Source organism: Camelus ferus, chromosome 10, assembly GCF_009834535.1.
Source record: "Camelus ferus isolate YT-003-E chromosome 10, BCGSAC_Cfer_1.0, whole genome shotgun sequence".
Classification (NCBI taxonomy): Eukaryota; Metazoa; Chordata; class Mammalia; order Artiodactyla; family Camelidae; genus Camelus; species Camelus ferus.
The window spans coordinates 7,744,321-7,761,673 of record NC_045705.1 but is presented as its reverse complement, the minus strand read 5'-3'; the positions used below and the strand labels follow the sequence as shown (position 1 = coordinate 7,761,673).

Sequence of the window (17,353 nt, the reverse complement as noted above, 5' to 3'; positions counted from 1 at the left end):
GCTACAAAATGGTCATGCAATGGTCTCACAGCACACAATTCAGCTGAAACAGGGGTCATATTGCAACCAAGGTCTATCTGAGTCCAAGAACTTGGCTCTTGGGATCCAGAATGGCTGAATGCTTAAGGCCTCAGACTTGAGATCCAGTGAGTTTCTATCCTCTGTGGGTTCAAATCCCACTTCTGGTATTAAGAACTTGGCTCTTAACTACATGGTAGGCTATGCTACAACTGAAACTTAGCACTTGTCCTCAGAGGCAACAGGAGGTACTTGAGCTAAATGTAAAAAGCATTTTTAAAAACAAGCTTTATTGACTCTGGAATAATTTATCAGAGGAACCTACAGAATTTCATCCTCCTTAAGTGACTTAAAAGTGAGAGGATACTGAATTAAAAGTTTCATTTAAAAGCATGAAAGAAAAGAATATGAAAATGAATATATGTGTGTATATATATGACTGAAGCATTATGCTGTACACCAGAAATTGACACAACATTGTAAACTGACTGTACTTCAATTAAAAAGAAAAAAAAAAAAAAAGAGTGGGCCTACGTGACTGCCCAATAGGAAATGAAACCAAATGACATCCCAGGCTTTCTTCCATCCTATGACTCTGAAGAAATACAATGACAACCAGAAAACAAAAACAGTACAATAATAGTGTCTTTCTCTTGTGTTTCCCCTTGCATTCAAGTGAGCTGAAAAGTGATAAATACACTGCAAATGAAACAGCTGGGCAAAGCCCCTGGGGGAAGATGCATGGACTGTGAAGACTTAAGATGGTTTCAAGGAGCTTCTGCAGAGTCTTTCATAGAAAAGCCTGGAACTGAAGTTTGGGCAAAGGTGTGTGTCTGTGTGCAGTGACGAAGCCTGGGGGGGGAGGAGGCAAACATTGCCAATGGCTGAAAAAGATGCTAATGCTGGAAGGCCCATGTGATGGTTGGCATCCTGAAAGAGAGACAGATGTTTCCTCGATAGAAGAATTTTAGTGGGGAGTGGGTATAGCTCAGCGGTAGAGCGCATGCTTAGCATGCACAAGGTCCTGTACCTCCATTAAAAAACAAATATAAATAAATAAATAAATTTAATTACCTACCTCCCCCTCCAAAAATTTAAAAGTAAAAAAAAAAAAAAATTAAATTAGAAAATATTTTTTAAACAAAAGAAGAATTTTAGAACAAATGGCTTGCTGTCCTATTCAGGCTTGGTTCTTCAGCTGCATACATGTCGGAACAATCGCGACAGCTATGTTCCTCCCCCAGGATCCTAAGAAAGAGACAGAGCACCAGGAAGAGCCAGCTTGTGAAGCACAAGGACTTGGATAACAGTACCTTTCGTCTGAAACATGTTTCATGGTTTTCCAGATATTTTCATGTCCTAACACTTGCTTTAGAAACTATGCCTCTGTTCACATGCTGTGGCCCCCTGCAGTGCTTCCAGGACACTCTGTGCCTTCTGTGTTATAAAAAACCAGCCCTCTAGTATTCACTTTTTAATACAATATCTTCTCTGCTAAGCTCTATGCTCATTTTATGGCAGGAGCACGACTGCCCTGTTAAAAGTAAAATCCCAAGGGCCCAACACAAAGCCAGATACATAGTAGGCGCTCAGACACTTTTTCTCAGTACTCCTGTGAATATCTTTAGATGTTCTCAGATATTCCAGACAGGCAGAGCCTAGACTGGCTCTTTCATTAGGCTGCTTGGACAAGGTCATTCGCTTGTTCATTCATTCATTCATTTATTCAACAAATAGTTTTGAGTTCACACTGCGTGTCAGCCACTGCTCTGACTGACTGGGATTCTACAATGAAAAGAAGGAATGAGACAAAGACTTCATCCTCATGGAACCTGCATGTCAGCATAATCACATACGGAAAAGAAATTTAAACTTCCAGCTACTTGACTACAAAATCCTTTAGTTTGCAGGTTATGTAATATGACTAAAGATGTTACAAATTTTCATTCTTGATCAGGTCAGAATACATCTCATAAAACCAGTAGAATTTTAGGGGGTGGGCATGGCTCAGTGGTAGAGCTCATGCTTAGCACGCATGAGGTCCTGGGTTCAATCCCCAGTCCCTCTGCAACAAATACATAAACCTAATCACCCCCCTAAAACAAACAAACAAGCCAAAAAGGATGTAAAAAAATAAGAGTTTTAACTTGAGAAACATAACTTAAAGGTGTAGGAATCTATTATAATGGGTGTCAAAGCCAGCTGAGTACCACTCCGTGACCACCCTTCCACATGTGACATTAGAAGCACAAACACATGTGTCCTATTCTTTCTTGCCACCTATCAGGGTTCTGAGTAATGGGCACTAGGTTCTGATGGGAATAGAAACTTGCGGAGTGTGGGAATTTTCACCCAGAGAAGGAAGGTGGAACCAACATGTAATGAGCTGTTTGCAAGTGCTAAGTTATGAACGGCATTTTCACACACTACATTATCTCATTTGATCTTGACAATAAACAAACAATAAATTAAATCATATGCCTCCTTTTTATTTCCTATCAAATGAGGAAATAAGGTCAGAAGTAGAGGCGTGCCTTTACATATCAATAGAGAGATTACGGCTTTTGCAGTGGCCAGTGCACCGAAATCACTAATTAACTTCCTAACTAACAGATCTATGGACTTGCTTAAAGAATGAATACATGAGTGGTCTCACCAGATACTAAGAAAGCTTGTTGTTCCTGACCTTGTGCCAAAAAACAAATTGGAAATCATCAGCCCAGAGAGAATGGTCGTGTCCTTTCTATTCAGCCAGGGGAGACTCTGTAGAAAAGACGGAAGCTGGCTAGAGTTGATGCCATTTAAAGGAATCCTGCCTTTTAACATTCTCCACTCCTTTTCTTAATAGTTTTTTTTTTTCCTGTCCTTAAGGTCACAAGCTTCTCTCCAGCCGAAAACACAGCTGTCTCACAGAAACATTGCATAAGAAAATTAATAACAAGAAAACCCAGAGGAATCGGGGAAGTAGTGATAAGGCTGCTTGATGCTTTTCCTTTATTCAACTGCAAACTTCCTTTGGGCCTCACTTGCTGAGTGCTGAGAGGCCAGGGGAGAACGCTGGGCATATGGAGAGAGAAAGGAAGGTGGGAGGAGCCAACAGAAGAGGCAGCAAAGGGAATTTTACAAAGGAGAAAATCTCCAGCTGGGGCTGGTCCAAGGAACAATCAAAGGTCAGCAGAGGGGCTTTAATACAATCCTCTCCATCTCTCTCTCTCTCTCTCTCCTCTGCTGTGTTCTCATCACCTTCAGGTCCCATTCCCTTCCCAGCTGCTCTGCTTCCCAGCCCCTCAACCACCTGAAACAACAAATGCTCCAAATAAGTTTAACTCATATTCTGGCTTTCAAACCTAGACTGGCAACTAATTATTTTTCATCTTCAACCACAAACAAATCTTTTAGCATGGAGTAAGGCGATCGTGGCTCAGTAGTAAAAACCAGAATAGAATGCACCCCACGGGCCAGCTTTAGAACGCACACTTATCTCCCATTCTCCTCCAGAGATTTAATAGGTACTTCAAAGGTAGAATGTTGCGAAGGACCAGATATCAGAATATGTGCCTTCTTTTTATTCCATCCTTGGTCTGCATCAATGGTAATCAAATGTCAACATGCATAAGAATGACTGAAGAGCAAACTACCTCCAAGCCACTTAGACTATACTTCACAGATTATTTTAGGGCTTTTCTATTATTTTTTTTTAAATCTTGATTTCTTTCTTTTTTTTTTTCTTCTTTTAATTGAAGTACAGTCAGTTACAGTGTGTCAGTTTCTGGTGTACAGCACAACGTCCCAGTCATGCAGCTACATACATACATTCATTTTCATATTCTTTTTCATTAAAGGTTATTACAAGATATTTAAGGGCTTTTCAAGCAAAATTTTGTCTTTAGTTTTGACTTTCAAACACACACAGCTGCAAAAGTGACTTCCACTGTATGTATTTTCCCCCCCCTGGGGAGAAGGTCTATAGCGTTTGAAATACTACTCTCTAAGGAGTCCATAACCACCCAAGGTAAGAATCACAGCTCTTCCAGTACCAAATCCCACCTGTCTCACATCCTGCTCCCTCTGGAACATCCTATTCCCTTGCAAAACTACTGTGGCTTAGCTGATACATTAATCTGAGTTCAATTGTTCATGGTTCCTGCACCTAAACAGCACCTGTACCTTACAAAAGACTTTTGCGTCCAAACCCAACGGAGTAGATAACTCTGGGAAATTCCAAGAACTTTGGCAGAATCAGGAAGGGAAATGCTTGAGTAAAGGAGTCATAAAGGGCTTTTAATATGAAAACAAATATATGTATGCATATGCATGACTGGGACATGGTGCTGTACACCAGAAATTGACACATTGTAACTGACTGTACTTCAATTTTTAAAAAGGGGAGGGGCATTTTAGAGCCTCTTAGACCACACCTTATAAGTAAATACCTCCTCCTGCTTCAGGAACTTTCTTCTTGGCGCTCTCTACCAATTCTGTCTCCAGCTCTCACACCACTGCTGGTGTGTGGCAATATCAGTGTGACTCTAAGTTGCCTAGGTCTGAGGATCTTTAAGGGACTAAAAGAGAAAGGGAAACTGAAGAGAAAGGACCTGAGAAGAATGAAACAGAGTGAGGTCTCTGGAGGAGAGCCCTTGAGGTCGCCACGACCCCAAAACTCCCTTTGTTGAAAGAGAGAATAAAATCAGAAAATCTTGTAGCCAAGCTTCTGCAATCTCACATCTTCAGGTCAGAGAAGTACACAGAAATTACAGATCCCAAAGTGATTCTGCAGAGTTGACATACTTTGTCCCTAGGAAGTGTTGTCCTTAGGAGGCAGGCATGCAGGGTCATCCCCACCCCCCAACAATTTGGCGTAGAGAGAAATGACACCTCCAGCCCCCATCCCAACTGCTGCATTAGAAAATTACTAATGTCCACTTGATCAATCTAAAGAATCCACAAGTTCTGTGCCTTGAGGAACATTTTCAGGTCATCTCTACTGGAGCAGCAGCTCTCTTCCCCTCACAAAATACAAATCCCTCTGCTGGTCATCATGGAGGCATAGATCAGAACACGCACGTGCAGAGCGATATGGAGCGCTGAATCCAGTGCCTGGCAGAGCTTTGATTGTAGCCAAGCAATTACATGAAAGAGATGGCTAGAGATAATAAACACCATTGTACTTAAAACATTGCATCTGAACTTCGGGCAACTGCAAACAGAAATACAGATAATTCTATGCAATCAGTTGTGAAGCCCATGAAGGAAGTAACCTATCTGCACAGAGAATCTGGGACATAACAGTACGAGGCACAGCAGAATAGTAAGGGACACCCTGCATAAAGAACTAAAACAAAGATTTTCCTTGTCCACATCTGGCAGATGTGGGATGGAGGAATCAGAATTACTACCAGAACAGGAGTTTTAGTTCATTAAATACTTTAATTTTGCTCATATTAATTGTAAAGTTTATACAGTTTTCATTTCATAAAATAGACTCACTCACTATCCATTATTTTATTTTCTTAATAAAATCCAAAATAAAGAATTTTTTTATACAACAAAACCCCACACTGATGGGAGTATGTCAAAGGCATATAGGAGCCAACTGAAAGGAGCTCTTGATGACAAAAGTTGGAATAATTTCAGCAAACAAAATAATGTAGCACTGGATTCTAATTCAGAGAACAAAGTAAATATCCATGCGTTCACATTAATGTAAACGACTGAATAAATTAATGCAAGAGAAGAAACAAATTTCCTGTGCAGAAGAATTCCAAATCATTTATGTGGATACTCCACCCTATAGAAGATGGAACATAACCCCACTACTTACGCATGGGCTGCACCCAGTGACTTTCTTCCAAAGTACAATATAAAGGGAAGGGGAAAAAGAGAGTAACTTTACAGTGGAGAAACCTGGCAAACACTGCCTCAAGCCAGGTGATCAAAGTTAACGTCAATAGTGATAAGGCATATTGATAGTACATGGCATGAAATGACGTGGTGAGAATGACACTCTACCTCTGTGGTCATTCTTCCCAAAACACACTACCCAATCTAACCATGAGAAAAAAACATCAGACAAATCTCAGCCAAGGGGCATCCTACAAAATGTATGGCTAATGCTTCACAAAACTCTCAGGGTCCATAAAACAGGGATATCTGAGAAATGGTTACAGCCAAAAAGAAACATGACTACTAAATGTAATGTTGTATCCTAAGCGGGATTCTGGAAATGAAAAAGGATACTAGGTAAGAAAAAAAAAAAAAAAAACAACTAAAGAGTTTACAGGAAATCTGAATAAAGTATGGAGTTTAGGTAGTAATGATGTATCAATATTGGTTCACTAATTGTGACAGATGGTCCACACCAATGTAAGACATTAGTGACAGGGGAAACGGACTATGCAGTATATGAGGAGACTGTACTACCTTTATAATTCTGTACGTCTAAAACTGTTCTTAAAGTTTATTTTTTTTATTTCTATTATTTTTTAATGGAGGTACTGAGGATTGAACCCGGGACCTCATGCATGCTAAGCATACACTCTACCACTGAGCTCTACCATCCCCTGAAAGTTTATTTTTAAAATTATCCATTATTAAATAATTTTTAAAATATCCAAATGTTTCTCTGCTCTGGCATTGGAGTGGACTGGACTGCACATAAAGCAGTGAGCAAAACAAACCTGGTGCATGTCTTCAGAAAGCTTCTGATCTAATCTGAAGCAGTGACATTCAGCAAATAGTCAGAGAGAGAGAGACTGCGCTCTGAGGATTTTATAAGTCTAATGACGGCAGAGTCTGTAGAACGTCCTGAGACAGATTCCAAAGGGAGAAGCATCATATCCTTTACCCGCCCCAAAGCCACAGGTTGACTTTTAACCCAGCCATCAAGCACTTCCTGTTGATGACAAAGAGGACCCTATGGAAGGCGGGGGTAGGCAGCAGGTGAATGGAGCTCTTAGAATCAAAATTCTTGGGATCAAATTCCATATCCTGTCCCTTATTCGTCGTTTCATTTCCCTGAGCTACAATTTCTTCACCAGTAAAGTTTAGATAATAATCCCTACCCTTCAGAGCTGGTGTGAAGGTGAAGTGTGATTATATAAGCCTTTGAGCACGCTTGAAGTCTGCTTTCAGTGTCTTAGCTAAAACCTCACACAGTCTGACCCCTTACTCCACGCACGTTCTATTCCCACACGCTGTCTTCCTTTTTCTCCGGGAGATCACAAACCACAGGCTTGCTTGGTATGGTTTCCCCTCTCTTTCCCAATATATCTCTTTCTCCTTGAGGACTCTTGTCCCTCCACACCTGACTTCTTTATCTGTAAAAGCCTGCTGTGCAATGACGCTATAACTCAACAGAGCTGCCCAAAATGGAAAAAAAATTATTTTTCTAGTTGCTTTGCTTTCACACAAGGAAACTCAATTTATCTTGCAGAGGGCAAAAGGAAGCTTCATCCAATTTATTTTTGGAAGCAGGGAATATGCGTTGGAGAAAGAAAAAACTGGTGAGCACAACTGAACATAAAATCTAGAAGACACTATCTCATTAATTTGTATCCCATTAATCCAGAATATTTGATAATTTGGAAGAATCCATGTAGTTCTACTGAATAAAAATAAAGGCTGGCAGCTACAGTGCAATATGTTCAGTAGTGTATTCTATTTAAATTAATTGACTTGATAGAAACAAATCCATGTTAAATTATATTAAGTGTACAGGAGCACTCTTTTTTAGTATTTTTTTAATGTACTAGATAATTTAGTCACAGTCACTCTGGATATGTGATGCTGTATTGTGTTAGTATTACCAAGAATGCTGAAACTGAACCAAAGGGCTCAGCAAACATACAATAGCGTCTGTAAAATAACACTGGAAAAGATGCTGTTAGGACAGGAGTGAAAGGAGAAAGCAATACTCAGAACTTTGAATAAGAGGATGTTCTTGGGTAAAAAAATCATCAGAAGTCATACAAATATATCCAAGTCCCAAATCCATTGCCTGGTTAATCTTGATTTTAATCTAACTCAGGTGATGAGGTCTAGCACCCATTGAAGAAGTGGGTATATTAATATCTTCACCAGCCCTGAAGCAAACACAGGATTAAACTTTATCCCTGCCTCTCCTCTCCCCAGCCTAAAATTTGAATGAGTTAGCGACTGTTTAGCTAGGTTGATGGTTGTATACCTAAAGAAGATACCACCTGCATCAGTCACTCAAAAGACTACAAAGAAGGTTCTGACAGACATACATTTTTTATCTCATTCTTATAAAACCATAAATATATATTGTACATTACCAAAAATATTCATTCAAATATATCATTGTTCCTCTACCAATTTTAGCTTGAATACTATTTGAAATATTTCATAGAGCACTTACAAAACGTATTATGAAAAACATTCAAATAAGAAAATGTTACACACTTACCTTCAATAGAGGAACTGAGATAATCACTCTCCATGCCTTTTTGTTTACTATTTTTATTATTATTACCCTACACTTTGCCTTTTCATAACATTATGTCATCAGTCTGTTTTAAAGGTGATAAAATAATTTCAGAGATACTAAATGCCTGAATTAAAGTCTTAAAGCAAATAAGTGATTGAACCTGGAAACAAATTGCAGGTCTTCTGGTGTATAGGACTTGATAAGACCTTTGTTAAATCCATAATATTTGCAATACAGCTGCACTGAGAGTTGTTTATGAAAAGAATATTTTTTCAATTTAAGTGTTTATAAAACATAAATACATTAGTGAGACCGAGAATGTTAAACTTTGCAATATCAGAGGAAAATGAAATTACCCAACACTCTGTTCCATTAATTGATGCTGACAACAAATCTCAACAGGAAAAAATGAGTTAAGCCCTCAACATTCATGAATCTGAGATAGCCTCCCTCTGCTGGATATAACTAATTATTCGACTTTCGGATAATCTTGGGAATTCTGAAGAACTAGAATGATTCAGAACTAAAAAATAACTATGTTCAGAAACGAACAGACCACTACTTCCTTCCACACTTGTTTCAGTCAAGATTCTTTTGTTGAAAGTGACAGACACTAACTTAGGGCTGCTTAAGAAAACATGGGAAGTTTTATTACAGGGACACAGTGCTGCCTCAGAATCCAAGATCTTATGTCTGGGGCTCCTGATCCCAAAGGCTCTATTTTAAAAGCATTCTTTTCATGGAGGGAAGAACTGGAAAAGCAAATCTACAGAGGACTCAGTGGGTAGAAAAATCTGAACAGAGCTGTTTCTGTGTGCGCAGAGATGCTCTCTAATTCCCTCACTTAAGAGATTCAGGCAAGGGTGGGGATTAGTAAATTACTGCAGTTCAATAAGATAGAGCAAAAGGAGCAAGCAAATTCTGGGCATTATGCTAACATAGCTTCATTGCTACCTGAAGATGGGAGAAGCCTGAAAACGAGTTACACATAAACCAGGAGAGTGATACAAAAGAGGGAGAGAGGGATTCTCCACAGACCAGTGGAGAACACAACATGAGATTTCTGCACCAAAGCTGTCCCCATCGGTGGCTTTGGCACAATAAAATAGCTTTAGTACCGAGAAAATCTGGGATCAGGAGGAAGCAGGGAGACAACGCAGGCGCCCTGGGCAGTAGCACCTGCTCTTTGGCATTGGGAAAGTTGGCAGCAGACCCTACCCTAGGAAAAAAGTAAAATGATGGTGTTTGAGTCGGTCACGGTGAAACATTCTCTAAGGATAACTCAGAAGTAGTCAGTAACAGCTTCAAAGAAGTGGAGTGAATCAGGCAGAGCCAAAGAAATAACACATTTGTACTGCTATTCTGACCCTCTTGTTTTTACCTCTTATGTAGTGTGGCTTAGGAAACACGGTGTATACATCACTAGAAATACAAGAATATACCACTGAATATTCTACAGTGGTCTCTGTATCTATAGGAATATCTGATTGTTGCCTCTGATCCACACTATTTCCTGGGACTTGATGGTAGAGAAGTTGTTTTGTATGTTTGCCTGCCCCTGACACACTGTAGAGACCCTTAAGAAACCTTTACAGTTTATGACAATCCTGATGCCTCTCGTACATGGGATCCTTTCAGTGTCATTTCCATTCTCAACAAAAGATTGTACCCATGACATTAGTCAAGACGTCAGAAAGTAATATACATGCAATACAGCAACAAAGATTTTTTGAAACCCAGAACATACCTGTTACATTCATTTTAAAGGACATGTCTCATAGTATGTAATACTTTCATTCCTGAAACCCCTATGCAGTGAATTGCATATAAAAGCAAATGGTATTTTAAATACTGAAAAAAAAATCTACAGTCATTTGTAAAGGAAATAATCACCTCTTATTTCTTTTGTAGATTTGGGTTGCCTCTTTAGTAGGTTTGCAGAAAGGGGAGGGTACAGCAAAGTTAAAAGAGCATGGGATTAAACTCAAATAGACTAAAAATTAATCTTATCTGTCATTAACTAGCTGCATGACTTTAAACAAGTTTCTTAGATTTGCTGAGCCTCAGTTTTTTTCATCTGTAAGTAAAGCTATTATTGATCTCATAACTTCCAGGAGGAAATTGTATATAGTAGATGCTCATATATTTATAAGTGGCATGTTTTATATTTCTCTCTCTGTCTCTCTGTCTCTCTCTCTCTATATATATATATAAAATATATAAATACATATAATACAAAATATATTATATAGAAATCTATATATGTATAAAATGTAATACAAAATATATTATATATATATATAAATCTATACATATATAAAATCTGTAGTACTTACATTGTTTTGTTTCCAAAGAAAATAGCATTTCTAGAATTTTTAAAATATATATATAGAAATAAAGTTTAAAAAACTATGCAAGACAGGCCAACCATCACAACTTCTCAATATTCTAGATAAGAATTATTAAATTTATACTTTTTAATGATTTCTAATTTTACTGAAATTAGTATCTTAGCCTACTATTTTATTACTACTTAGACAAAATTGAAAACTTCACCTCAGTTCCTACCAAATGAAAAAAATAAATGACTGGGATGTACCTTCTCTGTGTGGGATCCCTCCATCTCTGTGAAAATCCCCGTACAAGCCATCAGTCAGTACCTGCCAAGATCAGATAAGGTCTTATTAAGCACCTTTTTTCCCATTGAAATGGTACAACCAGCTTCCCCAAAATTTTATTTTTGATCATTTTATTGATCCTCTAAGTTTTCAAAAAACTTTGCTCAAAATAGCAATGAATTCCAAGAGTCAGTGTCAGATGGCTTTTCTTCTTTTACAACATAGTCACCCAGATGCTGTGACCATCAGTTGCTATTTAAGTTTCAATATTTGTATATTTGCAGTTGCAAAACTGGCCTCAAATATGCTCAAAAACCAATGTGTTTCCATTGTAAGGTTTTTCCCAAGAGGAAAATTAGAATAAATTTTGTATAGTAAAATCACTGATTTGCATTCTACGACCTAAGCTGATTTCTACGCTAATGTGGAAGAATTACAGGAATCATTTCTGGAACACATCCATCATTAAGTTTGCTAGAAGATAGCTGTTTGAGGGCTTAAAGACGCCCAAACATAGTTGGAAGGATATGTTCCTCAATGTTGGGAACTCTTTGTTTCACACACATCTGTCAGTGTGTTTATCTCCACATAGGACATTAGTTCTTATTTTCAGATTCTCATTAAAACCAGTAGAGGAAGTGTCTGCATAAACTGGAATTTCACTGATACACTTACTATGCACATGGGTAGAAATTACACTGCTCCTTATTATCAGTAATGGTTGCCTTAAAAACAGAATCTTAAAAGTATTTTAATAACTGGGTTCAAAAGGCTCTTTTAGCTTCACTCTTACTCAAGTGGTCAAATCCTGTTATCACAAATGTAGTTCCAAGGGAAAAAAAATCACTGTTTAGCAAAATGTTGGCTTCACACCAGCCAGTGTGCTATCACTGCTCTCAGGTGCTTCAGATCACGTGATGGAATTTGAGATTTGGAAATGACCTTGAATAATATGCTATTGTCCAGCCTACTTCTTTTACAGGTGAGCAGATTAAAGCTCTCACTGTCTCTCCTAGATCTCACAGCATCAGACACTGACATGCCCCAGTTTTGCGAGTCGTCTCTCACAGGTTGTAAATGTTAAAGGGTTTTTTTCCCCCTAATAAGTGACACTAATTGTGTTCTCACCCCACAGTATTTTCCAGCCCATCCGATCTTCCAGGCTGGGGAGCAGCCTCCCTCCAGTATGTCATTCTGGTCCATAACTCTGTAGCCCCTTTTAGTTATTAAAACAGTCACATTTTGGCCCTTTGAAACGGAGTGCTGTTCATTTGACTTCATTCTCAAATTTGATCCCAAGTCCTCTTTCTCTCTGCCCTGGCACAAGCTGAAAATCACGACTCTAGAAGCTTGGAGGAGGGTGAGGAGCAGAGTGGATGACTTCGCCCCTCTTCACCCCTCCTCTTCTGCTTCCTGTCCTCCTCTGCTGTTGAGGCAGGGAGCAGGGAAAAGGACCAGAGACCATGGCTCCACTTCTGATCCTGCCCATCATGAGGTTTCATCTCCGTCTCGTTGGTGGCTTCACCTTTCCTGCCTTACATGGGCAGGCCCATAATCCCTTCCATAGGGCTGACATCCAAATACACTTGGACCCCTCCTATGTGTTTACACTTGCTTCCCTGGTGATCTCGCCTGTCTGGTAGCTTTTCATAACTCCTCTACACTAAAAACTCCCCACAACCAGCTGCCCAATCTCCATCTCTACTTGAACGCATAGTAGACATCTCAAACTGAACATGTTCACAAGGCCTGCTCACCTGCCAACTCCCCATTTCAGCTCACAACAACTCCATCTTTCTTGTTGCGCAAGCCAAAATTTGGAGGCACTTTTACTCCTTTCTTCCTCTTAGCCCACATTGAGTCTTTCCACAAATTCCATCATCTCTACCTTCAAAATTATACCCGGAATCCAAACTCTTCTTACCATTCTTGCTTGTATTATTGCCCTGGATATGGATTATTATCATGGGTCTGCCTTACTTCCTACAGTCCTTCTCAGCACAGCAACCAGAGTTGTCCTGTTAAAGCCTGTGCCAGATCATTTCACACTTCTGTTCAAAATCCTGCAAAGGGTTTCTATTTCATCAGGAGTAAAATCCAGAGACTTTACAGCAGGCTACCTGTACTTTCATAATTCACTCCATCCTCTAGCATCCCCTTGAGCATCCCTGACTCATAGTCAGCTACACTCCTCCTTGCTCACTCCACACCTGCCTGTCCTCAACAAGCATCCCTGACTCATAGTCAGCTACACTCCTCCTTGCTCACTCCACACCTGCCTGTCCTCAACAAACATTTCAGGTACATTTTTTTTTAATTGAATGGATGAATAAATAAAGAAGATGTGGTATCCAGAAAAGATGAAAACTCTAATTCGTAAAGATACCCCAATGGTCATAGCAGTACTATTTATAATAGCCAAGATACGGACACAACCCAAGTGCCCATCAACAGATGACTGGTCTAAGAAGATGCGGTAGAAGGGCCAAGATGGCGGAGCAGAAGGGCGCTGGTAGCTCACCCTTCCCCACAAATGCACCAAGACTCACATCCACGGAGCCACCCAGCCAACCAGAGCACCTGCTGAACTCCAACAGAACATCGCCCTCTTCAAAAGACAAAGATGCCACGAATATGGTACGAGAAAAGGGAAAAAGAAAGAAGGAAAAGCAAAACTGTGCGGGACCGGTCCCGGGGGAGGGAGCGGCAAAGGAGGGCTGGCGCTCGCTCGCCGGGGTCTCCCCTCTCCAACGGAGAAGCCAGCGGGACGGAGGGGGAGCCGCCGAGGCTCGGATCTGCATGGAGCAGCCTTTGACCAACAGAACTAAGGTAAAGGGGCACAGAGGGTCCCTGCGACACCCAGCCCGAGACGCGGGCCGGCAGCTGCGGGCAGGGCAAGGCTGCCCGAGCCGGGCGGAGGACGGGGCGGCTGCACTGAGGCAGCCCCGGGGGACTGCAGGGGGCTGCACGCCGTGGCTGGGAGGGGATACAGAGCAGAACAGCCTGGGCCGCCCATAAATTACAGGGAACAAAAAAACAGCAAAGCAACGCTGCTGGTGTGCCCTGGGGGGAAGGGCGCCGAGCCTTTGTCTCCTCAGGCCCGCGGCGCCATTACCGGCCTGTCCTCGGGAGCAGCACAGTGGGGCGCAGCCACAGCCGCCACATCCTCCTGTCTGCAGCGCCCGGGCGGGGGCGGGGGCGGGGTCGTAACCTGAACCCACACCTGGGGGCCCCGCAACCTCTTAGGCGGGCCTGAGACTTGTTTACAGCCCCAGGCAGGTAGGAACATTCTGCCCCAGTGCCTCTGAGAACTCGCGCCTCTAAGACACGGAGCAAGGAGCAGAGTGCAGGCACAGAGCAGGGCTGAGGGCTGAGTGGCCGTTTTCATGGAGCTCACCTGTGGAGCGCCGACCCAGTGCGGAGCGGGGAACTGCACTGGGCAGGGAAGCGACCTGCCACCGACCGTGCATTAGTGCGGCGCCTGACGGCGGCGTCAGCGTCAGGAGGGGGCGCTCACCGCCTGCCTACTGTGCGCAAGCGCGGCGCGGCACTGTACAGCCTGGAGGGGGCGCGACTCGCCCGCCCACCGGCAAGGGGAGCCGTGCAGACCAGGGGCGCGTCCAGAGAGCCCCTGGAGCCAGTGAGCAGAGCTCGCCCAGCAGGGTGAGGGCAGGAACAGTGACAACCACAAAACAAAAAGGAGGCCTGTTCCATAGTCAGGGCAGGCTCTGGCCACCAGGTCAGCAGCCACACCTCTAACCACAGGGTAGCAGGCAAAAGGCGCGGAAAGACGACTTGACAACCACCCACACTTCAGAAGACCTCTGCACAAAATTATTAAGAGCACACAGTCTCCACGGGAACACATTCACTCTTTTTTTTTTCTTTACTTTTATTTTTTCTTTTACTTTTTCAATTTTTACTTTTTAAAAATTCTTTGTTTCTATTTTTAATCCCTTTTAAATTTTTCTTTTAAAATATTTTTATTATTTTTTAATTTGTCTCAATTTCATTTTTATTTCTCTTTGTTTTGTTCTTGCTGTTGTTTATTATTACTGTTCTCAAATATTTTTTCTTCTTTTAAGTTTTTAAAAATTTGTCTCAACTCAATTTTTATTTCTGTTCGATTTGTTCTTCTGTTATTGATTATATTCTATTTTCAAATCTTTTTTCTTTTAAATTTCTTTTTTTTTATTTTGTGTCTGCATCTGCTTTAAATAAACAAACAAACAAACAAACAAACCCCTTCAGGACCACAGTAGATAACTGATACTCCACAAGCCATAGTGCCAGAGATATAAGTAAAACGAAGAAGCAGAGGAACTTCTCCCAATCAAAAGAACAAGAGAAATCCCCTGAAGGAACGATCAATGAAATAGACCTTGATAGTCTACTAGATCAAGATTTCAAAAAAGCAGTAATCAAAGTATTAAAGGAACTAAAGGAGATTGTGTATAGAGACAGAGAATATGTCAAAAAGGAAATTGAAACTATAAAGAGAAGCCAATTAAAATTGGAAAACTCATTGCTGAGGTGAGAGCTGAGCTAAAAGCTGTAAAAAGTAGGTTAGATAATGCAGAGAAACAAATAAGTGACTTAGAAGACAGGACAACAGAAATTACCTAATCAGAACAGCTGAGAGGAAAACAAATAAAACCAATGAAAACAATATAAGGGACCTATGGGATAATATAAAGGATGCCAACATATGCATAATAAGGGTCCCAGAAGGAGAAGAAAAAGCAAAGGGGATTTAAAAGGTATTTGAAGAAATAATGACTGAAAACTTCCCAAACCTAAAGAAGGAATCAGATATCCAAGGACAGGAAGCACAGAGGGTCCCAAACAAGAACCCAAACAGACCCACACCAAGACATATTATAATCAGGATGGCCAGGGTTAAGGATAAATAATGATTCTAAAGGCAGTAAGAGAAAAACAAAGAGTTAGTTACAAGGGAACCCCCATAAGGCTTTTAGGTGATTTTTCTACACAAACACTACAGGCCAGAAGGGAGTGGCAAGATATAATCAAAGTCCTGAATGAAAAAAAGCTGCAACCTAGGACACTTTATCCAGCAAGGCTATCCTTTAGGATAGAAGGAGAGATAAAGAACTTCACAGACAAGCGAAAACAAAAAGAATTTAGCAACACTAAATCTATGCTAAAAGAAATATTGAAAGTTCTACTCTAAATAGAAAAGAAGCAGGATGCTACAGAATGGAGAAAACCATAATTGGAAAGGTGATAACTACCATGAATTAAAATAGAATAAACATGAAATTGTAAAGGAAGACATCTAAATCATTAAGGGTGGGAGAGGGGAGCAAGAAAATATAGAGTTTCTTTTCTTTTCTTTTCTTTCTTGTTTGTTGTTGTTCTTGGTAATATGGGTTTGAGCTTATATTACTATCTGTTTAAAACAAACAGCTATAGTAATGGATTAATATATGTACAAAACAGGGTAACCACAAGCCAAAAACTTACAATAGAGTCACAAAAACTAAAAAGAAGCCAAGATAATACAAAGGAAGATTATCAAACCACAAAAAGAAAAGAAAATGAAACAAAGAGGAAATACCAAGTCAACTGCAAAATTAAGTTCAAAATGGCCATAAACATCTATCAATAATTACTGTAAATGTCAGTGGACCAAATGCTCCAATCAAAAGACATACAGTCGCAGACTGGATAATAAAACAAGAACCTACAATATGCTACATACAAAAGACCCACTTTAGGGAGAAGGACACACATAGATTGAGAGTGAGAAGATGGAAAAAGATACTCCACAAAAATGGAAATGACAAGAAAGCAGGAGTAGCAATTCTGATTTCAAACAAAATAGACTTTAAAACAAAGGCCACAAAGAAGGACACTTTATAATGATTAACGGAGCAATACAAGATGAGGATATTACACGGAATGGGAGAAAATATCTGCAAAAAATGAAACTGACAAGGGCTTGGTTTCCAGAATATATAAACAGCTCATATGACTTAATAAGAAAATAACAAACAACCCAGTCCAAAACTGGGCAGAAGACCTAAAGGAGCAATTCTCCAATGAAGACATATGAATGACCCATAGGCACATGAAAAAAATGTTCAGTATCACTAATTATCAGAGAAATGCAAATCAAAACTACAATGAGGTATCACCTTACACCAGTCAGAATGGCCATCATACAAAAGTCCACAAATGACAAATGCTGGAGAGGGTGTGGAGAAAAGGGAAGCCTCCAACACTGTTGGTGGGAATGCATTTTGGT

The 17,353-nt window shown here is 40.4% G+C and overlaps 1 long non-coding RNA gene across 1 annotated transcript in view; it reads right to left on the bottom strand.

The window, feature by feature from the left end:
• Window positions 1-14,956, bottom strand: part of LOC116666307 — a 67,326-nt gene extending 52,370 nt beyond the window's left edge. The window contains exons 1-2 of the long non-coding RNA XR_004323072.1: window positions 14,480-14,956; window positions 11,064-11,124 (exon numbers count right to left, since the gene is read on the bottom strand). This is a non-coding gene — a long non-coding RNA (uncharacterized LOC116666307). The remainder of the gene's footprint in view (window positions 1-11,063; window positions 11,125-14,479) is intronic.
• Between the last annotated feature and the right edge of the window lie 2,397 nt (window positions 14,957-17,353).